The sequence below is a fragment of the Triplophysa rosa genome, linkage group LG14 (assembly GCF_024868665.1).
Source record: "Triplophysa rosa linkage group LG14, Trosa_1v2, whole genome shotgun sequence".
Taxonomy (NCBI): Eukaryota; Metazoa; Chordata; class Actinopteri; order Cypriniformes; family Nemacheilidae; genus Triplophysa; species Triplophysa rosa.
Window position 1 is genome coordinate 10,485,931 of NC_079903.1, and position 25,284 is coordinate 10,511,214.

At 38.4% G+C, this 25,284-nt stretch overlaps 1 protein-coding gene across 1 annotated transcript in view; it reads right to left on the minus strand.

The window, feature by feature from the left end:
- nxn (nucleoredoxin) overlaps positions 1–25,284 on the minus strand; it is a 65,509-nt gene that overhangs the window by 39,499 nt on the left and 726 nt on the right. The gene's annotated exons all lie outside the window — the stretch shown is intronic.

Here is a 25,284-nt window from a genome sequence, read left to right on the forward strand (position 1 = left end):
GCTCTGGTAGCAGCTCTGCTTTAGTGAAAAAGGGGTCACACATGCTCCTATCGAGTGACATTTATGCTGTCCAGCAGGCAGGATGCTGTCGTGACACTGTAGAAATCCATGTTGGGCACAAATCGCTGCACCAGACAACATCCAGCAGGGTCAATTTAGCATCGTTCCTGCCTTCCGCTGCCAATTCACCAATCAGGAAACAGCACCCCTAAATCCCCCAATTCCCATAACCCCATGGCCCTGGCCTTGATCTACAATTACCAGCTAACTCTCCCTTTTTTAACAGAAAAAGGCAATTTAACGCTCAGAAGGGTTAATAAGGGAATAATTACATTTTTAATGAAGTCTGAAAACAGCCCAACGGGGGGAAAATACAAAGAGAATGGAAAAAGCCAGGGAGCAGTCGGCCCGTGTCCAGAAGGCGAGTTTAATCCTTGACACCTGTCAGCGTGCTCAGATGGGGTATAGAGCCCATGGTTCATTAAAGCCTGCAGTTGCACAGATAGGCTTAAACCCATGAGCTTCTGCTTTGAGACGGACCCCTCGAACCACAGGGAGGTGCACAACACACACTAGACCTATAACACAACTGAAGATACACTCCTCAAGAATACACCCGACTGGTCAGGACTCAGATAACACATGCCTCACATGTACAAATCTATTTCATGCTTCGTCTAACAGTAACCGAGGGGTCAAGAAAATGCATTTTAATGCATGACACGCTTTCTGATGGATTTAAGAATTTAGTACAATCTTGCACATAAAAAATACACACCCCCAAGTCTCTCTTTCAATACAAGTCCATAGGATTTTACTCACCATCACTCAAGAGAAATTAACCATGATTTTAGATTTCGTTTAGTTTTATTATGTTGTAGTTTTTTTTGTGAATAAAACCATATTAACCATAAATTAGCCATAATTAAGTGACTAACCATAATATTTGTAGTAACACTATGGTTATACAAATGGTATTTAATATGCAAAAAAAAAAGTTCATACATTTTTACTAACCATGGCAATTTTGTAAGAAAGCACAGCAAGACTATTATATAATAGCAAACCTCTCCATAACAAGCCTCATAATTTGAGACAGTATTCATATTTGTATAGCACAGATGTATAGGATAAGTTATGCAGTTCAATATTTAGCATGGGCAAGATGCAAAAATGTTTCTTTTGGATGATTGTCGATGCATCGAAGAACCATTTTTTGCTCCCCAAAAGAACCATTTACTTAATGATTCTTTTAAGAACCATTTCTCTGACATTTTTATAATCTAAAGAACCATGTTTCACTTACAGGAAGGTTCAAAAACCCTTTTTTTAAGCTTGTCTTAAAGCCGCAATCTGTCTCAATTTGAAGCGTAAAACTGCAGTAACTAGAGTAATTTTCTTTACCTAGGGTGTGCTGGCACTGCTCTTCTGCGTGGACGAATCAGGTTGCCAGATCTGCTAACAAACCCAGCCCAATGGCCATTCAAAACTAGCTGGAAAAACCACAGGCTTGACAACAGTCTGGCAGCCAGCCCCTTCTGTTTCCGTTTAGAGGTGTGATGTAATGATGACACAAAGGTGAATCAACCGTAGTGAATCTTGGTAAGGTGATGAGACAGTTTTGAATACAGCTTTGTACTTGGTCATAGTGATTTTTATTTATTTTTAACCAAAGTAGTTTGCAGCTTTAATAAAAAGGTAAATTATTTAAATCAACATAATCTCTCACCCTTAATTGATCTGTTTCAATGCAATTTGGAACACCATGATTGAAATAAGCAGTGTTGGGTAAGTTACTCTGAAAAAGTAATTAATTACTAGTTACTAATTACATATTCAATAGTGTAATTAGATTACTGTACAAATTACTCTCTCCAAAAAGTATTTAGTTACTTATTACTAATTACTTTCTATATCCTATATCAACCTTGATTAGTTAAGTGATTCAAGGATAGACATGAAACGGCTTATTTAATTCATTCAAATAAATAATATTAAACTACATAAAGTACTCTTATTAACTGACCAAAGCATTACAAATGTGAGAATAATACATTAACGCATGGATTTTAAAGTTAGACTTTGTATTTTGATGTCAATTCCACTATTGCACACACACATATTACACAAAGTATTTAGTTTAATTACATCAAAAGTAACTGTAATTAAATTACAGAAAAAACAAGAGTAATCCCTTACTTTACTTTTTCAAGGGAAAAGTAATTAAATTACAGTAACTAATTACTTAGTAACTAGTTACACCCAACACTGGAAATAAGCAAGAATTATGAGAAGTGAGAATTGACTAAGAACATAAAATACCAGTGGGACACATAAGACCTTGGTCTGAACTGAATTACTCCCCTACCAAGACCTGGCACTAAAATCAGTTGGCATTTCGCCCAATGTTCCCCTTAAAAATTCTTCCCATCCCCCAAACCGGAAAACAACCAACCAACCAACCAGCTGGCCGCCTGGATCAATAAACTGGCAAGTAGACTTAATTGTTTCCACACACCAGATTTCCACTTCCAGTCAATCGCGGTGCCCCCCGACTTTGAACTTGACTTACAGCCAAATGCTGTGAGTGGAGCAGCAAAAATGTGAAATTAAGGTCACTGGGGCTGGTTACAAACGCAAGTATCCGCTGATGTTGACCGGACCGCAGGGTGCCTGGCCTTTAGAGGGGGTTTAGTGGTAGATGAATGGGACAGAAGAAGAGGGGATTACGGGGGCCGGTCGTGATGGTCCTTTGTTGGAGCCTGAGAAAGTGTGTAATGGTTGCACGGTTGCATTCATAGCCTAAGAGAGCATCAACTCCACAAAATCCACAGGGAACCCTTCCAGCAATGAAGAGTTGGTTAGAAGAGTCCCGTGGAGCTCTCTCGATGGTCTATTAAAGGTCTAGGAGAGTCCCTTTCACAAAGATGAAGCCATTGTTGTGAAACACTGACTTTGTGTTGGAACGGTTGGCTTCGGTTTTGGGTTTTTTTGGTTGCCAGACTGGACAACAGCGACTGTAAAGTGCTTCTCACAGTTGGAGAAATGGCTGAGGGTACCTGCTGAGCAGCAGATCTATTCGGTCTGCAAAAAGCAATTCTCAACAGACCTTCAGCTCCTTCCTCAAATACCAACAAATGTGTGTCATCATAATTATACCAATGGTGGAAACTTGGGCTGCAACAAACAACATTTTATAGAAAATATTCAGATACTACACGTCTTTAATCAAATGTATTTTATTCGTAACTGTTTTACAGGGCTGCTAATTCATATAAAGTGGTACCATGTGAAAAAAGCGGGACCGCAGCGCCTTCCTTATCCCCACCCCTAACATCACTTGTGCGAAAGCAAATCGTACTAAAAAACATATGAACAAGATTGTACGAATTCATATGAATTAGCCACCTCATAAAATATTTATGAATTCCTGTGAGACTGCGTTGATGTTATTTTATTATTAATATTAGTGGCCATGAAACACGCCTACAAACATCGCTCGCTGCTGCTCGCTCTTTCGGAATTACTCACTCAAGTTTGGTATCTATGTAAAGTTTGGAATTTCCCCTTTCGGGTTTATCTGTTCTCCACAACGTCATTACAGCGGTAAGGTAATATAGAGCATTAAAACAAACCTGTTTCTTCTTAGCAACGGTTTGCTACAGCACCTCTGATGGACAACTTTAAAGGCAATTTTCTCAATATTTGGATTTTTTGCTCCCTCAGATTCCATTTTTTCAAATAGTTGTATCTCGGCCAAATATTGTCCTATCCTAACAAACCACACATCAATGGAAAGCTTATTTATTCAGCTGTGCAAAACTCAATTTTAACAAATTGACCTTCATGACTGGTTTTGTAGTCCAGGGTCACATGTTCATCTGACAAATCCAAAACAACAAGCATTGATTGTCTAATTAAACCTAAATTAGATGTCAAACAACAAATCTTTTGTTGAAAATGTCTGCCCTTATTTCTCTATTGCGCTCCATTTTGTAAGTTCAGGTGCATACTTCTAGTTTTACAAGATTGTAGACACATGTTGATTCACAAAAACGTCACCCTCACATAACAAGAACATAACAGTAACTTGTACGTAATGTCCTTGTGACAAAAACCATCAAACAAACTGCACAGCTCCGAGTCAGAAATGTAAAGAAACCAGAGAGACAAAAGAAGAAAACTTCAAAGAATCGATTAGGGACAGAATAAAAAGAGAAAAAGATGTAATTGGACAGAGCTCTGTCCTTCTTGTCTTTTGTGTTCCTGTCAAAGTAGGCACTCTTGTGAGACTGAACAGTGGGTAAGAGAGCAGAGACAAAGCTTGTGTTCAGGTCTCCCTCATTTGGCCGTTTCACCTCAGTCTTGCGTAGTAAATCTTTAAGCGGCCCTCTACACACTCAAGTGCCTGGTCTCACCCCTGCACACCATTAAACTTTAACACTATTTATGTTTCAAATGGCACAGGCCCTTAGGAACCACCATGGCGAGGCCAGCAGGAGTCTCACCCAGACGTTTTCATAAAACAAAATACACAAAAATGATAAACATAACAAACATTTGCAAACAATGACCAGAAAAAAAAACATTTAAAATGCAATAGTTTACATAACAATTCTGTAATGATTTAGTCTACCCGATGTTGTTAGCTTTGTTAGCTTGACAGGCCTTTGTCACATCTATAATTGACTGTAATCAAGACAAAACACTGATTACATTTTCTATGAAGCAAAATTATATCCAGGAAGATGAATAAAAACGAAATTAAATTTCATTTAATTCATTCTCACAACCAACTCAACAAAGATCGACCACATGACTAAATGTTTTTACAACAGTTAACATTCTTCCTGTACTTTACACAATGTTAACCCAAACTGCAATGACCTGAACCCACAACCCAAATTCCACCACCGAGCATCAACCCCAAAACCAAGAACCAAGTCAGCTCCTTTAAGAGAGGCACTCACAGAAACCTCTGCCTGCGAATCTGCGATCGCTCCGAAGTTGCCCTGACAGAGAAAAGAGATGGCTCGTGCGGCTCAGCTGAAAATAACTTCTTGGAATAACACAGCTGCTTATTCCCAAGCAAATCAAAAGATGAGCCATCAGCGCAAACCACCATGAAGACATATTTCATCTAGTAATTGCAGCTATGGCTAACATCAGATTGTTAATTGGCAGAATTAACATGGCATATTACGACATGAAGTGACTGCAATTTAAAGATCAAAGTTTGAGACGGTTCTTTGGAAAGCTTTATAATGGCCACCCCCCTCTGCCCGCCCGTCATGCTGGGATGACTTGTGACTGCAGCCTCTGATTTTAATTTTCCCATAGACGCCTTCACAAACTGGAGTTATGAGGCTGTGGCAGCCCAATTAAAAGACTATTCTAGGACAGCCGGCTCGCCTTTCAAAACCAAATCCACTCACGGGTATCTCTTCAAAAAAAAAGGAGGGGAGGGCGAGTAGGAAACGGGAAGAGAATGGAAGTGCACAGCAGGAGCCTGGAAAGCAAAACAATACGGCTGAGACCTTCATTGTTGAGTTCATTGCCGAAGTAAAGAGTACGAGGCAACACCTGCAGCCTGTGGTGAGATCTCAAAAGATCATAATGACATGTGTGCGTTTGTGTGACGTGCTTACAAAATCCTTAAATGCATTTTTTGTCAATTGTAAGATTTTAAACACACAAAATTATGCGTATTGTAGACGGTTTCATCTTAACAACGTAAACACACGTTACTGCGCATGCGCACTTTTGTGACCCCAACTGAACTTCCGGTGCACATTCACAAACAATAGAGTGCCTGTAGACGATTTTTGATAATGATCAAAAGAAACCGAGAAGAGCCGTTACTTGGCTAAACTTGTCTCTCCATTATTTTGAATTTAGACTGCGATACCAAGCTCAAACGCTAAATGTCAATGCCCCATACGGTTTCTTTAAATGCGTCAAAACTACAGGACCCGTTCAACAAATTGTTTATTTGATAAAAAAAAACAATACAACAAAATTCAGCAAATCCTTTATTTTATACAATTATTATACAGTAAAATAATAATACAAATTAATATTAACATAAATTAAATTAAATATAAACAGTTATATTATTAGACACAAGCCAAACACAAAGCTGAAGTTAACTGGGGGTCAAGCGATAAGGAGATAAGTTTTGAACACAACTTCACATACATTCATGTATTTCATGTCAATAACTGACTAATAAAAGTTATGGATTGCAGCTTTAATGATTAATTGCATGTTTGGCTTTGTAACTTTTTGTAAGTTTTCAAACATTATGAATGAATTATTTATTCACATTGAACTTAAAGGAATGGCAAAGGAACGGTACACCTGAAAATAAAAATTCTGTCTTCTAAAAACATCCTATTCACCCCGAGTTGTTCCAAATCTGTATAAATGTATTTCGTCTGATGAACAAAGAGAAAGATATTTGGAAGAATGCTTGTAACCAAACAGTTCTTGGCCACCATTGACTACCATGTGAAACTGTGAAATATGTGAAAAAAAAACACATCTGATTGTACATATCCGTCCCTGCACTTACATAAACTGCTATGCTTTTTCCCTTCAGAAATATTCCACACATTGAGGCCAAGCCAGATATTTAGTTTGGCTCGGCTTGCAGCTGGGGAAAAAGAGACAGGATAAAATGAATGAAGGCAGGATGAAGAATAGCTGCTCATTCACTGGAGGTGGGGCCGGCTTTGTTTTCTCCAAAACTGCCCTTTACACTTCTCTGATGGCTATCTCAAACATACTCACACCGGCAAAAAGACACCATTTAATCACGTGCATGAAACTGCTAAACTATCGATACACACAGAATAACATACAGGACAAAATAAAACTTTATAGCAGTTATGGGCTGAAAACAATGTGACGCTAGCGGTCATGAAACTTTTTTTTGTTTGAGATATTTATTACTGAAATATGACAATTTTAGCAATTTAACTCTGTCTGCATGTTTCCCTAGTAAACAAAAAACACTGTTTAGTTTTAACATTTGCTAAACACCAGCAAAACATTACCTATCTTCTTTTTCCATTACCTATCTTCTTTCTCTCCATTACCTATCTTCTTTTTCTTTTTTTAAATATCCCTGCATATATATAATCTCTATTTATCTGTATTTTTATATATTTTTTTTTATTCTGTTTATTATTTGTATGCACCATGGGTCTGAGAGTAACGCAATTTCAATCCTCCATATGTATGTACTGTACATGTGGCAGAATTGACAATAAAGCAGACTTTGACTTTGACACTACATAAACTTATTGTCACTTAAAAATGAATAAAAATTCTGTCATCATTTATTCGCCCTCAATGTGATTCACATTTTTCTTTTGTGGTTAAAGTTAAAGTGTACAATCCAGGATAGAATAAGGAACAGGAAGCATAAACAAGGATAAGACTCTGGGGGTAGATTTCAACATGTTAGTGGTTGTCTGCTACATGCAGTTGCTTGACGCCTTTTTACACACTATGATTTAATAGAGCTGAATTATGCAGTATTTATAACAGCCGTCAGAAGAGGAACGTAAACACCCAGATTTGTGTGTCATGCTGTAATTAGTGTTATAGGGCTTATGGGTTATTTGAGGCATGTTAGTGATACATGCTCAACAAAAAACCACCCACGTGGTTAAACCCGCCTCTGTCAAACAGCATTTGTCGTACATCATGGCTGGTGTGTTTGATGCAACCTAGAGATCTTCTATCTAGAAGATGCAGAGTCACTGCAGGTCATATAGGGCCACAAGGCTTTGTGCAGCACTAAAGATGTGCTTTTTAGAAGATCTCGCTTTTCTGTAACCAGCACTCATCTCAAGACAGTCCCAGTGAAAACCACTGGCTAAGTGAAATGGTGTGGTCTTCATAAAAGCCAGGCGTTTAGGCTTATACTGTATGCTTTAAATGACTTACGACATAGGGACATAAGCAGCTGTATGTAGAGTTTGCCAATAGTATGATTTTATTGTAAAGAATTTCATATGGGTGAATGATTATTTTAAAAGTTTATCCAAAAATACAAATTCTGTCATCATTTGTTCACCCTCACATCACTCAAAACCTGTACATGACTCTTCTGTGAAACACAAATGAAGATATTTTGAAAAATGTCTGTGGTTTCTATATAAAGAAAGTTAATGGGGACAATATTGTTTGTGTACCAACATTCTTCAAAATATCTCCTTTTGTTTTCTGTAGAAGAAAGAAAATCATACTTGATTAAAATGACATGAGGGTGAGTAAATGATGACATCATTTTAATTTTGGGGTGAACTATCCCTTTAAAGGAGCTATTCTTTTGCTGTTTTTGAGGCTTTGATTGTGTTTTTTGGGTGATTAACAGTGGATGTTCATGTTTCAAGTTTCAAAAAACGCTTTATATTTCACATATGTGACCCTGGATCACAAAACCAGTAGCACCGGAACATTTTTAGTAAAAGACAAAAATACATTGTGTGGGTCAAAATTATCGATTTTTCTTTTATGCCAAAAATCATTAGGATATTAAGTAAAGATCATGTTCCATGAAGATATTTTGTCAATTTCCTACCTTAAATATATAAAAACTTTATTTTTGTGAGTGGATGGTCTGCCACAGTGCCTCTGATTAACAACTTCAAAGGCAATTTTCTCAATATTTTGATTTTTTTGCGCTCTCAGATTTCAAAGTTTTAAATGGTTGTATCTCAGCCAGATATTGTCCTATTTTAACAACGCATATATTTATAGAAAGTTTATTTATTCCGCTTTCAGATTATGTAAAAATCTCAATTTCGAAAAATTGACCCATAAGACTGGTTTTGTTGTCCAGGGTCACATATTTCAAGTCTATTGTTCACCACTGTCCTTCTAACAAAACGACTGGGTTTCTTCCGGTCTACATAAAGTCCCTCTTTCCGAAATGCTCTGATTGGTCAAGCTGACCAGGTCTGTCGTGATTGGTTCCCCGCTTAGAGCGTGTGTGTGAAGATGTCCCACCCATACCATATCAGCGAGCTTCCGCTTCTCAGGCTGTTGTGATTGGTCGGTCCCCCTCTCAGTGCATGTGTATTTATAAGCTTTGGCTTTTAGCAATAAACAGTAACAATGGCATCAACTTCACTTCATCAGTTAAACACGTGCGGATCGATCGAAGTGTAACGAGATCTTCTAGTGCATGTGCAAACGTCAATCTTTGTTAGAGATCACAGTTTTTTTCTACTATGGCGAGGGAAATGACACTGGACCGAATGGGTCAGACCGGTTATATTAATTAACACTAATAACAAAAGCGTTAGTTTTGCCTTTTTATATTGGACCCGAGTTGGATAATAAAACAAGCAGACTGACTAGGAGATATTTGCAAGCAGGACTTCAAAGGACGTTTCATAGAAGTGTTTTAGAGGTATGGGCACACGCACACAATATCAGTGTGTTACACAGAACAGCTTTCACAGCCGATGTTAAAGTCATGGAAGCTGTTATTTGACCGTTGGTTATCTTAGAATGTGTGTAGCTGAATTCTTATTACCAGCTGTAGGACTGTGATGAAACTGAAAGTAATTAAGCGCGCAGCTCAGTCAAATGATAACCAAACACTACTCCAGCGGCTCTTCCTCTACTCTAAGGAAGGCCTCGCCCCTTTTTTGGCGTATTCCTGTGGGTGGAGGTTATTAAAAGCACTCGGAATAGTGACATCATGTAGTAGAGGAAAGTAGAGGGCTGTAGTCCGATTCTAGCCGTTCTCTGTAGTCCTTGAAAAGCGAATTCTGTTAAAGACAATATCTTGCTTGGCACTGAACTTTGAGCTTTATCATTTTGCAGATATTATTTATGCTCAAACATTACACACTAACTAAAGGTTGAAAAATGGGATCGCGGGGAATGGGACCTTTAACCTTTCTATTACATCCATACTGCCCCTTATCAAAATTTTCTCCTTACACCCTTAACTGGGTTTCAACCTCACCAGCAGCCGTCGCTCATATTAAACCACTATGCTCCAGCATCAGGCGAACCTTCCCATAACCCGCAAACAGGCGAAGAGGCATTTGGCAGTCAAACAGGCAGTCCTTCTATGCAGCATCTCCTTGTATAAACAAACAAGCCGCACGTTCACCCCATCCAAAGCCGAGCCCCTGCTTCATCAGCAGCTAGCGAAGCATACAGAAACAGAACATTGAAGGCAATGAGAGGCACATGGGCCAGAAAAGCAACCGCACTATAGACGGACAAAGCTCCTGGTCTGAGGGCCTTGTTAAAACTCCCGAATGAATGAACAGGCGGTGAAGGACACGCTCACCTGCGATGTGTGGAGGAACCGCTGGGTTAATAAGTGACCTGTTGCTAGTCAAGCTTAACATCTTTTTCTGCTGACTCACTTTTGCAAGAGAACAATGGCAGTTTCACTACGTGCATGTAATGTATGATGTAAAAGATAGTTTACCCTAAAAATGAAAATTCTTTCAGCATTTATTCACCCTTATGTCAGTCCAAACCTGTATGACTTTCTTCTGCAGAACACAAAAGTAGATTTTGAAGAATGTTGGAAACCAAACGACACTGCCCGCATTGACTTTCCCCTGTATGGACATTTTGCACAATATCTTCTTTTGTATTCCACAGAGGAAAGACTCATGACAAACTTTGTATATCTTCTGCTTTTATCTTACCAGCCTGTCAAATCCACACAGTGAACACTGAGCATTGATATCTGGATTAATGGTTAACCCATACTAACATCGCTAAAAGGGAAGTTATGCTTTTCCTACGCTGTAATCTCACATACTGTATGTATGAAGTGTCTCTAATTGTCCGGACACATCTATCAAAAACAAGCTCAGAAAAGGCGACCGCTTGTGCTCCTACAACTCTTAAGCTGATAAACCCTTTCATTTCAATTCTTCCTCAGTTTCAAAAAGCGCTTAGAAAATGATTCATCAAAACAGCGATTACAGCCATCCGCAAAGTCACAGAGACTCCCTACTGCTTCTTCTCAACGGGGGGCCGCTGCTAACCATCACCACTGCTCTCATGGAAAAAAGCCTGCCATTCTTATGCCTCACTGATGGTGGATGCTATTACGTGCAATTGGTTCATTCTTAGCTGTAAAGCAAACCAGTGTAAAGACAAACTGCAGTTATGTATCCAATGGCATAAATAGTAATAATGGAAAAATATTTTTAGGATGAAATTCAGTTCGAAAAGTTTTCTGTGTTCAGATGATTCAAGGCTATAACAACATAATCATGATTGGGTAGCATTTAAATGTTCTGCTTTTTTCTCTTCATACAATGGCAGTAAATGGGGACTGAGGCTATTACGGCCTGGAAAAAGTTAAGAGACCATTCCAAATTTTATTTCAAATCAGCATTTCTAGATGTATTGTAGCCATTCCAGTCCAGTGTCTGTTGAATTTCAACAAAATCAAACCTCAGGAGTGACATAAAGTCATCCGACAGCAATGTGAAAGACTGACAGCATGACAAGACACATGAAAACTGTGATAAAAAGCGAGGTTATCACATAAACACTTTTCCTAAATACATGTAGAAATATGACTGTTGTATTGCTTAAAAGCGAATATGAACTTGTTTTCTTTGCCTCATTTGAGGTCTGAAATAACACAGAGCATCTTTGGAAGAAATATTGTTAGTAGTTCACAGAATTAAACAAAAATGTTCATTTTATCTAAACACATACCTATATATATATATGTGATGCGATCTGGGAAAAACCAACAAATGGTGAAATTTGACATATTCCATGTTTTAATTCCATATGAAAGCCCTTTCCAAATCAAATTTTTATTTCGGTCATACCTTGTATGCAGGGGCGTAGCAAGCTTTTCAAAAGTGCGGGGGATGGATGTGGTTTGTTTGTTAACAATAAAAACGATGAATACAATGACAGAAGGGTACAAAAGGTATAACATACAAGATATAAAAAGCTTCCCATTTAAATGAGTGATATTAGAAAAGTATAAAAACACACTCGGTGGTAAGCTTGATAGTGACATGGGTCTGACAGGACTGTGACTGAGACTGATAAATTTTGCTTACTTGCGCCTTGAAAAGGGGAGATATAAAAAACAAAAAACGCCCACACAAAGCCTTTTCACTGGTGGTATAAATAATGTAACAATTTACTGTTTTTAAACATTAAAATAATATACACTTTTTTTTTTTTTTTTTTTATTTGTTTTTTAATTATTTTTTTTTTTTTTTTTTTTTTTTTTTTTATTTGTTTTATTTAATTTTATTTGTTATTTTTCTTTAAATTTTTTTTTTTATTTATTAATTATTTTTTAAATTTTTATATTTATTTTTTTTGTTATTAATCCTTTAAATACCTCCTCCTCGTCAATTCCCTCTCTTCTTCATCACAATTAATTTATACATTGCATGCCACATACATAACCGAATTTAGCTAGCTGCTGAACAATATCCCAATTAGCAATTAGCATTAGTCTAAAAAACGAAATATAATACAGAAAACACTCGACATGTCAACAAAACATAAACAGAACATCTTCCAAACACATATCAAGCTTATTTAAAAACCTCGAAAGCATAAACACTCATTCAAAGTACCTGGAAAAGGGAGACGTAAATAACCATAACAATAAGTTCCCGCCTCCTCAGCACGAGCTGACTGATAAATCTAACACACCAAGAGAGGCGGGACTTAAGGCAGAACAGCCAATCATCAGCCTGTCACACTCAAAGGCGGTGTCATGTTTGAGAGGGAGGGGAGAGGAGGCAGCCGCAGCGAGCGCAGACATAGAGCGGCCAGAGAAACGGAGGAGCGACTGCTGTAAGGCATTTGTGCAAAACTGCGGAAAAACTGCAGAAAAAGTGCGGGTGTTGAACCCTCTCACCGGGAAAAGTGTGGGTGTTAAAACACCCACATCCCCCACGGGTGCGACGCCCCTGCTTGTATGTAACAAAAGTTATGGCTATCTGAAGTTGGCTGAGCGCTATAATTTTCAGGAACGGAACTTGGAGAAAAACAGTCTTAAAGATAGGCGAGGAAAATAAAAGCACAACAGTCAAGTATCACAAGTAAAAGTCACTTTACTATTAACAATTTAATAGCCAAAACATTTCCTAGCGTTGAAATCTCTAAAAATACTGTACAAAACCGTATGAATAAAACCAAAGTAATGAAAATGGCGCTGGGCACACTTAAAGAGCACTGCATCAATACACAAGGAGACTAGCAAACGTTTCCCTGAAGAGAGGACAACAAGTTAGTAGTGAAGTAAGTTTTTCCGTTGTTTTTTATGGGCATAATGTGGTGTCTGAACTTTTGATCACTCCTGGCATGTTTCGCGATCGCGTTCCGGAGATGTAATGAGCAGCTGCCATCTCATAACGTTGTATAAGAAACTTTGCATTTTGTTTACACAGGACTGGCGGGAAATATGCATTGATAAACCATCATTCTACATTTTATGGGTTTTACTTTGATAGGTGAATTGTCTTTGTAACATTAGAGTTAGAAGAGGGAAAGTTATGGCTGTTTTTTGCAGCTCCGTCGGGCATGTCCTTAAACATCAGCTTGCCAGAATAAATCACCATTTTTCAGTATTAAACAAGTGAATTTGACCGAGATATTTTCAGAGGTGATACACATGATATTATAGAATAATAATTGAATGAAAACCCAATTTTGACAAAAAAACTGACTTTCGACTTGTATTTTTTGATATTCCTAAAAATGTCCCTGCGCGCCATCTGACGGTTTCTCCCAGACCGCATCACATATAGTAAATTCAGACAAACTGATTTTTCCACGGCTGTATTTCCATGTATTCTGCCTCAAGTCATCTTTTGTTTTTTACAACAACAAAAAAATGCAAGACCAGACTTAAAACAACTGTGATATTTGTATATGCTATTTGGGCTACTATTAGGTTACTATACTAAGATTAGATTTACATCTGTAAAATCATCCACAAACATTCCTAAATACTTTTATAAATGTTCACACAAGCTGTGCTTTTACCCCAGAAATCCTAAACACCATCTCACAACCCATCATTTCAGGCCTCAATGTATCAACCTTGTGAACGTTTCTTCTGTATTAAAATGTCTAGGCCAACCCGCAATACCAGTCCACTTGTGTAATACGTCTTCTCTTTTGTATTTGTGTAATTGTTAACAGATACCACAAAAATGCAGAACTGTCATGTAAAATGTGTTGGCGGGATTCCTGCGAAAGTGAAGCAACAAGGATGTAATTGAGTTTTCATCCAGCGTGGCTTGGAATCACAGCAGGCTGAAAGGGTCGAGCTTCTCTCAGCTCCGACAACTGTAATCATTCAGTGCTTTACAATTGGTGTCTTGTGGGAAATAACTGAGAATTAGCAGAATGCAGGGCTAAAATAAAGTGTTGGGAGTTTTAGTGGGAGGTTATTTAAGGACTTTGTTTTTCGTCTCTTCAGAAATAAAACATGACTGTCCAAGAGACAGCTCAAGATTGTACGACATCCTTTGACGAAACGCAGCACTTGTAACTGGGTCAATAAAAAGCAGATGGGATTTTATATGACACTACAACAGAAGCCACCAGCGAGAGTTTCATTGTCCAAGTATCAGTGTCCGCGAGCACTTTCCGCGCAAATGTTAAAAACTACAGATGATGTACCAATAAAAAGCAAGAGAGAGCAATGGCAGGTGTTGAAAACTTGATTTTACTGGGAATTTTTGTACTCGTACATACTTTTAGGCTATATACAACCAAGCTAATTTCATGGTCAATGGCACGATGGCACGATTCCTCCTCGCCTCACATCTGTTAAACCAAGTCGTGTACTTGCTGTAGGGCAGTATCTCCGTCCTGTTATTAGACACACCTGTACCCTCAGTCAATCAACGGCATTTGGTGTGCACATAAATCCCCTCCAACTGTTCAACTGAATAAAAAAAAAAAGAAAAACGCTGGCGAATGAAACTCAAACGAACATAAGCGCCGCCTCAGGAAGACAGCGCTCAAAATCTCCCGTTTACTGGCCGGGGTTCAGCGCATGCTTGGAGGGAACTTTCACATATTACGCTAAAGAGCCATAACCGGCAATTTTGTGGGATTCTATTAGACACAATTTAGTGACCAGAGCTTAGCAGCTTTCCTCCAAATCTAACATCTGTCTTCTAAGGCAGCACATGAAGGAGTCATTTCAGGTCGCAATGGGTCAGAACCCAATTTTAGATGTTAGGGACAAACCAAAGCAGTGGGCTGCTCCGACGCGAGGTGCGAATCGTCCATAATCCTCATGAGATGATCTGAGGAATTTGGCCTGACCTTAATTCCTACCACTTACCGCAGGAGAAATTTGTGCTCCCCAGGATCGCTCCTCAGGCTATGGCAGAGTTTGTTCACCAGTGTTATATAACATTTCCTTACCCTCTGACTCATTCACGTTCTTGTTAATCACAAATGCACTCCAGTTTTTATGGCTTTGGGCAATTCTGACTAGAAAAAAGGCGGATTAATGCTTTTAGGGAGTTTAGCAGAGGATAAGCTATAAAAAATGCTTAATAACATATTTCCACTGCAGGGACGTTTGATCTCAAGACCTAAAAATGAAGAGGCGTCAAGACCCTTAATCAAGACGTCAGTGGTTTTGGCGTTCTGAAATACTCTGACTTTGATTCCATGGGAACAGGCAAAGCTTAAAAAGCACTTTTTTGCGTGTTAAAAAATGCAATGAAGCTCTTTAAGTTCAATTCGGTCTTGGTGTTTGACACACAGCACACCGGGTTCAAGGTAAGAGAAGGCCAGTAATATCAAACCTGATGTCTTGAGGTCCCAATTAAAGAGCTACAGTAAGGTTGAACGGTACAAAAACTTAAATTTTGGTCTCACATTGCTCTCACATAACTTCTTAGAAGACTTGGTATAATGCTGTGTTCACACCAAATGCCAATCGAACTATTTGCGTTTGTAAATTACATACAAAGTCTATATGTATAAATATGCGAATAGACGCGAATTCGCAGGACATTCGCCCTCAATTGTGTCTTTGAGCTGATTGACATGTCTGGTTTGACACGTCCGGACGCATCCGGACACTAGCCGTCACGTGATGTTTTTGCGTTAGTCACGCAAATAAAAACAAGCAATCCTGGAAGTAATATAGAGCAAGGAACATGATGCTTCGCGTTTGGTGTGAACATAGCATAATACATATCACAAGTCATACGGTCTACTATTATGGTACTTTTGCGTTGTTTTATGACAAATGTTTGACTGAAAATTTTGTTTAAATATCTGTACTCACGTGGGGCGTCAGCGTCAACGCTTGACGGAGGCCCAGATAGCACAATCCATCTGGTTTACGTCTATTTGACGTCTGCATTTACATCTGTAAGACATCTGCAATACATAGTTTGCTCATCTGCAATACGTCTCGGAGACGTCTGAACGTCTGTAATACGTCTGCTAAAGATCTGGAGATCTGCTGCTTAAAAACATCTGCTAAACATCTTAGAAAGAGCTGTTGTACATCCATTCTAAATCATAAACATCTTACAGACATCTTCTAGATGTCTATATGACGTCTGACAGCAGACATCTCCGAGACGTATTGCAGTTGAGCAAACTATGTATTGTAGATGTCTTGCAGATGTAAATGCAGACGTCAAATAGACGTAAACCAGATGTATGTGTGCTATCAGGGGGGCGTGTCTAAAGCATGGCCAACGCAATCGTCATAGTGACAATAGCCAATCGCATTGTTCTCCGGTCTTGCATGAATGCAATTGGCTAGTGCCTACACTAGGTTATTTGGATAAGGCGATCTGATTGGCTGACGCCTGCGTTGGCGCTTGAAAAGTTGAAAAGCTTGAAAAGTTGAAAAGCTGCCGCAAGTGACGTGACTCCGACAGATCTACAATTCAGTTCGGCAACGCATGACGTCACCCATTGAAAGTAAATGAGAAGCATTAACGCTGACGCACGGGGGAAATGTACCGTTACATTTATGCATTTGGCAGATGCTTTCATTCAAAGCGACCTACAGTGCATTTAGTGTATACATGTCTTATCAATTTGTGTGTTACCTGGGATCGAACCCACAACCTTTGCGTTGCTAGCACAGTGCTCTACCAAGTGAGACAATGACAAGTAAATGATGATAATTTAACTTCAAGTAAAAAAAGAGTTTAGTTTACTACACACACACACACAAGTCGAATGCCGATTCACAGCAGGGCCGGTGCCGGCGTGTGAAGCTGCCAAAAGAGCCAGTCGACATGTCTGTGCTCCACGTCATTACTTAGCAATCGGGCAGCCAGCCACATCACTGACACAGCATCACTGACAGTGATTCAACAACAGCACCGATAGCATCCTGACACATCTGTGGGAACACTGGAAAAAGCCACAGGGACAGCTGACAGAACACTGTGGCACTATTTCGTAGAGACGTCAACTGCGGAAGAGCCCCTTCTGAAGCCCAAACTAATCCACACGTGCGTTAAGATCTTCCAAAAACAAGCTGAGATGAAGGTAAAAGGTAAAGTGTGAGGAAAGACATGCATGAGGAGACACTATAATTTGGGTAACGTTTCTGGTTCATTTGCATTTAATTCACTCGTTCCTTCCAATTGTTCATGCTTTAACTACTTTCACTGACCGCACAGCACACGTTTCTTAGGATCTTTTGTTTCTTAGCTCTTTTCAGAGAAAAAAAATAACGAAATTTGATACAAACAGCACAAGCAAAACCATAAAATAAAAAAGATATTTGTGGAAGAAAATGTGAGTCGATCAAAGCAAGCATTCCAGGTTTGAACATTCTGCAGTTACATGAGAAATAAAAATGAGGCAAAATGAGAGTGTCTACCAAATTAAACTTCCTCCTGGTGTTTTGTGGCTATGTTACCACAGTTGGATTTAACAGCTGGACTAGCAAGAGATAACATTTTTAAAGGAATGGTTCACCTAAAAATTCTACTCACCCTCATAAACATCCCAGATGGCATTCTTCTGTTAAACAAAAATGAATAATAATAAACAAAATGATAATATTAAAAGGCTGTTATTTTATCTTTTTATATGGTATCATCAATGTTGAAGCGCCAAAAAAGCACATCCACCCAACCATCCATCTATCATAAAAGTAATAAAAACGACTTCAGTTAATAAATGTCTTAAGTGAAAAAAATATTTGTGAGAGAAAACAATTTAGTGAAATTTACACAAAACAAGCGCATATCAGTGTTACGATGTGGGACGAAATGTGGCGGCATATCGGTTACTTCAAATTTCATAGGTTATTGTTTATCTCACTATGAAATATCATATGAAAACTAGTCAAGAGGCTACTAGTCGCTTTAGAAGACATTTGGATTACTTTAATGATGGCCTTAATGACGGATGTGGTTTAAGCTTTAACAAGTTGAGGCCTATACGTGGACATAAGTATCAGTTTACTATTTCTTAAGAGTTGCTTTTCTTAAAGGTTCAGTGTATGAAATTTAGAGTCTAACGGTGAGGTTGCAAACTGCAACCAACAGCTCACTCCACCCCTCCCGTTCGTAGCACTATGGTGGCTGACACAGAACTAAGATGTCATCACGTTTTTGCTTCTTTGTTGAAAGGAGATACTGTAGAAACAACATGGTGAATTCCATGCAAGGAGACCCGCGGTGTATGTAAATAGAAATGGCTCATTCTAAGGTCATAAAAACATAACACTTCATTATGTAAGGTCTTTATACACGTAGTTACACATACATAGTTATGTAAGGGATAATCCACGGCTAGCCGTGCATTAAACGATTTTAATGCACGACGTGGAGGCGAAGAACCACCCGACGCGAAGTGGACGGCTAGCCGTGGATTATCCCGCTTATACCATGGTTATTTGCCAAGTTAAAGCTTTTATTGATGTTTACAGTGTCATTTTAGATCAAACAGGTGAAAATGACGGTTATTTTGTCAGTTAATTTGAAATGTAATCAAACTGACTGGAGCTACCCGTGCTTTTAATGCACACCTTCCAGCCAATCAGAATCCAGTATTCAAACAGACCATGGTATAAGTATATTATATTGCATTTCCGTCAATAGATCCTCCAAAATATTACACACAGCACCTTTACGTTGTTGCATTTCAAAATGCGCCATCACACTTAATAACAATGATGCTAAAGTATGCAATGCATTTTTTAGAATTGCTGCATGGGCACTTGTGAGGTGATTTTTTTGCTCTTCCATGGTCAGCTTCTCATTCAGGCCAACAGTTCAAAGAGAATTTTGCCGAGCAAGTAAAAGTTTGTTAAACTGTCGACCTTCGTTTTCTGATCTGCCAGAAAACCACTTTCAGTTTAATGGCCCATATATGAACGTAACTCTCATCTGTTTAAAGTCCCTCTGTGGTGAAAATCAAGTTTTTATGTCTATGCGATGTTTTTATGTCTATGTGATGTTTTTAATACGCTTTACGATAAAACATGTGCAAAATTATTATTTTAAACCATTGCAGAGTATTTTCTCCATAAAACTGCAGTTAACCAAAGAAATGCTGTTTGAAACTGCCTTTGATTACGACATCATAAGCCAGTAACCAATCACGTTAACAGATTTGAGCCGTAGATACAGTATGTAAGGATGGCACATAGACTAGGCATTGAAACGATCGCTGCAGTTTTATAGCCCTGCTTCTGCAACACGAGCACGCACTGCTCACACGTCAAATGAGGCATCTATCTACCTGTAATCAGTGCAATTGAATGGAGGTGGGGACTAATTTGCATATTCATGAATCCGTGTATACTAAATGAAGCAAGGGCGTAGAGTTTATTCAAGTCATTTTAAGGCATGAAGAAAATATCATCGCAGGAAAAACGTTTACATATGCTATTTTAATGCTTAAAGATGAGTTTTAAGTGATAAAACGATCAAATGCAGTGGGACTTTAAGCACTAAGGTTTGATTTACCAAGCAACTGTGTATGCATACTTGCATAAAGTATGTTTCTGCCCTTTGGCCTCCCTATGAAATAATCCACCCATAGTATTTACTGTAGCTTTCTCAGTAATGTCAGACATTCTCAGGATGAGTTAATGTTATTTAGAGACTGCAGACAAAGTCATAAATTTGACCTATTAAATCATTATAAATGGTAATCTGATTGCAAACGCAGATGTCTATGCGCCAGACCGGCACGTTTCTGTGAAGTTCTTCCCCGTTCCTGTCCAAAATCGACTTGACAGTGTGACAAATGGACTGAATGAACAAAAGGAACGGCTTTGTGCAGACGAGCTACACTGCGCTATCGCTCAAAACTTGTACTCGGACAACGGATTTGTCCAGGGTCAAAGACCAACAGCTATTGTGTTATTTCCTAACACAGACTTCTGGGAACAGAGCAGTCTCAAATTGCTCAAAAAGCGGCAGAGATTAAGCCTTTTCTTCTGGCTGTCCTTTCGCCTCATTTTTATCTGTTTTATCTGTAACTAAAAACCTAAGAAGTCGGTATTCCACTAGGACTCACCACGTCCACACTTCTTTTGTCACCATTCACAACATTACAGTGCGTCTGTTGACAGAAACACAATGGGACTGAAAAGAGGTGCAAGTGTAGTCTGAAGTAAGGAGTTAAATTTGGCAAGCGTGGTGTTTATAAAGCTGTGCAGAGCCCTGCTGTAGACCGGCCAGCATCTCTTTAGCAACTGAAGGCCCACATTCCTTAAATAATCTCTCTTGTCACATATTGCATACAATTGCAAGCATATGTAGCTAGAGTAATTCTCTGCCTGTAATCGCTACTATAGCTCAAATTGACACGGAAAACTGGATTTTCCTTAGTCTTTTGAAGTAAGAGTTTGATGTACAATGAAGACAGACTTTCATGTGCATGAAGGATGGCCCCAGGCCACCCGGACCTGTTAAAGGTATAGGTTACCGGAAAATGACAGTTCTTTCACTATTTATTCATCCTCATGTCCTTCCAAACCTGACTGACTTTCTTCTGCAGAACACAAAAAAAGATATTTTGAGAAACGATGGCAACCAAACAACACAGTCCTCCACTGACATTTCATTGTATGGACACAAAACAATGGAGACATTTCTCAAAATATCTTCAGAGGTGTTCCAATGAAGAAATAGTCACATATTATAATACAATTTGAAAACACTGTCTGGCATTTTTTTAATTAACCTAAAGAAGAATTCAGATTTTGGCTGGTCATTCACAGGTCAATGGAAATCAACCTGACTTCAGCGATTCCCACCGAGCAACATTATGAGCACACGGCGTCACTCAGCAGAGAGAAAATCTGTGTTCGTCACACAGAGCCAAATGTACCACTCAATGATAGAGAAGCCTGTATTATCACCTGCAGATAAGGCTGTCTTTTTCTAGCCGCCAGCTCTGAAATCAAAGCCGAGTGGAGGGGCACGGCTCTAAAACGCTTGATGAATGGGGAATCGCCCGCTTCTTCATCTGATCGCTGACACCCTGATGACAGCAGCCCTTAGCAATCTCAAAAGCTCTGAGCAGCTGTCGCCCAAACCTGCAGAGATGCCAGCGGGCCAGCGGATGATCTCGCGGATCTGTGATCACCGCCTCTCTGCAGACGTTTACTTTTTGTCTTTGGCTGTAACCGGGCAGAGCCAGCAACTGATTTACGAGCATCTTTCTCCGCTCCGGCTGATGCAAGTGTCCTTGTAAGGCATTGCCAACACAGACTGTCCCTTGATGCCCTGCAGACGCCCAGCGACTAACACAACTCCACATACTGTACAGCTACAACCTCTCTTTCACACAGGAAGACACGGAAAATGACGGAATAGAAGAAATATACAAATCTCAAGTCCCTGCACTTTTTTAAATGAGAGAACATGACTGGAAAATCAGTAAACAAAAATGATTCGCTTGACTGGTTAAAGACACTATGAACACAATGACGATGGAGGTCGGAACACTGTCGAGGTCGAATCAGAGCCATTTTCTTAAAAAGAACAGCAGAGCGAGGATTACGTTGGTTTATAAAAAGAATATTATGAAATATTAAAAAGTATATTTCTGCCTATGCCGCCTTTGTTACATCAATAGAAAAGAGTGTTTCAAAAATCAATAAGGTGAGTATATTATGAAACATTAAATAATAAAACTTCTTGTAATGCTTTGGCTAACGTTCTCTAAAAGTTGTCTCAAAGTTACTAAAAAATGCTTCGCAGTAACATCAAAAGAACATTCTAAAAATGTTATAAAAACATTCATATAAAATTGTATTCTTACAGTACACAAAACTGTTCTAAAACATTTAGAAAAAATGTTTTCATAACTAAATGGAAATGTTAGCGAAACGTTCTTACAACATTTTGTTAGCGTGGATGTTAAAAACATAAACATCAGGGACCATATTTTACTGTGGAGGGCTTATCTCTGCATGAGTGGGTAGGGAAATCTCTGGCTGATGGATAGCAGAACATACGGCGTGAGAGAGGAAATGACACCAGGTGACAAAGGAGATTAAAAGAGACCATTGAGAATAACAGCATCTTCATCGTACTCATCTCACAGCATTACAGAAATATCTCTATTCTGTCCCTCGGGGAAACAAGCCATACCCTGCGGTACCACAACCTCAACCCGACTTTGCAGCAGGCTGACATCACACATCAGTTAATGCCTTCAGTGAACACAAATCCCACTATATTCTGTCTCCCATGAAGAGAGGAAAGATGGTCTCCTCATGCCGAGACTGCAAATAGGAACATGACACTGGCCGGTTCAAATCTTAAGAGCTCAACTCTCTGCGGGACCAGAGATGTTATTACTTCAAGAAAAACACACTTATCTGATTCAGCCCGGGTCATTTACATCTCCCATCAAACTAAATAAGCCTCAAGTAGATATCAAAGACATTTGATCCACATACCATCCCATTATTTTACAATGGTTTAGGATTATTTATGGCTCAATATTACATTACGGCTTATTTTATCCTGCCAATGGCAAAAAAAAAGTGTTGCTAAAAAAGGTCGGAACAGCTATAATATGTCAGAGAGACAAAACTGTTGGTGTGAATATGTGCAAATATATACATATTTAAAAAAAAATATATATATATATATATATATATATATACTGTATGACCTTGCTTTAAGTATTACATTTGGAAAATATTTAAAACTTGATGGTTCTACCCAAAAAGAAAAGTGTTTTATAAATGGGAAAAAAACCTGCAAATTATTATCAGCAAACAATGCACAAAACATATTTCAGAAGAAAACAAATTAGTAAAATTCCCTGTGGGGTAAACGGAAAACAATACTGGCATTCAATTATAATTGTGTTTACAGAACAGATGGATTGCTTGTGATTAACTGTATATAAACATTTTAAGGCACATTTGTAATCTTAAACATGAGAAATTGCCAGGATACAGTACCTAGCATGACAAAATATACAAATTCGATGAAAATCTCTTCTTTCTAAACATGACCCATGACAGTTTGCACAAAACTAAGTCAGTGCATGAAACAAAGCATAAACAAAACCCCAAAGTAGTTTGGGCCTGTAACAAATAACAGTTGAATTGGATTGAAATAGGTTCTTGTCTCTGAATAAAGAGAAATGCATTTTTGCACAGAACATGATTTTTGTCTGATAAAAGAAAACCGTTATCCAAGACTTAATCCAAGCAAAATATGCCTAAATCAATATTCTGTTACTATTACGCAAACACATCATTTCTCAGTCCCTGTATTGTCAAAAATACTGTATGCAATCCATTCTGCATTTTGCATGGTGGCAGATGTAGATTTATCTTAAATATTTATATTGATGTCATTGTAAAACTGTACAAGCCATTTAACATCCATCACCTGCTCGACAGTGAGACGTGCCAAGACATGCAGGAGGTGGGGCTGGTGCAGTGGACCAAAATGGATACCAGCAAGGGGCAAATCTGAGCGTGATCCAAACTGTATCCACTAAAACAAAACATGCAAACTCAAAAAAACAACACTGCACAAAAATATCAATGTAACGATATTGTGTGTTACACTACAGATGAGGCAGTGTTACATTTATTCTAACAGCCGACTCACCACACAGTATACGCAATTTATGCAACGCTGAGCCTGCCTTTACAATAACAAACACAATTAATTATTTACCATATTTAATGTTTTTCCCCCCACATTTGACAGGGTATTTCTAATGCCAAAGCTGTAACCCTGAAATATTTACAACCACGAGATCTCATTTCTATAATCAGAAGAATAGCTCAATTAAAAGTGCTCCGAGACGCAGTAATAATTTCCAGGTTTGTTTTTAATAAATGACACAAAACAGGCCTGCTAAAAATCCGAATACCAAATGTGCTTTTAATAATGAAATTACCTTACATAAAATGAGAAAAGTTGCCACAAATAATCTTGATATAAATTCACTTTTAAATTCAGTTTTTAAAGGTGATTAAAGAAAAAAAACATGAATCATATAGATATTTTAGTGTGTTATTGTAAATCTTGGGTACATATAAAACGATCGAATTATAAGAGATTTTTATTCAGCCTGAAAAGAGAAATTCAACAAACTAATTATTTCTAGATTACTTGATTATTGTGTAATTCTGTAATTAAATGTGACTGATCCTTCCTGAACAACTCCTAAGCTTCGTTTTGGCTGATTCTCAAAAGCTAGTTAGCTGCCCAACTAGACAGCATTTTGAGGGGTATTGCTGAAAAAAATCGTGATTTTGAGACAGCTGATGTAATGGTTTATAGGGGTTTATGGTGGTTTTAAAGGATGTGTTTTAACTTGTTCAGGAATCACTAGCTGAGCGCCCTCAGCTAAAAATAAGAGGACACCCACTCATAACCAGTGCTTTAATATTTTCTGGGATTACAACTGTATCACAATACTGTTGAGTATGTATAATAAAACCCACAGTCAAAGTGTGGATTTGTACTGAACTGTGCATTTTTTCTTTTTATATTTATCAACCTCAGGCCTTTCTAACTGCAAAAACCAAAAATCTCTCTTAGGATAAACAGATGCCATAAATATATAATAAGAAGGGTTGGGAAGAATAATGCATTAGGTGATTATTTATTGTGGTGCTTGAACAGAATGTCTTCTTTAAAATGAAATTTAAGCTCAGTTCAATATAGTTTCCATAGATTCTAGCTCTGAATTTAATTGTAAAGTGTACAACAGTAAATCTGATTTAATTGATTTTGTACCTTATACCTGCACACTTTACCTCGTTTATAAAGAGAAACACATCATTGG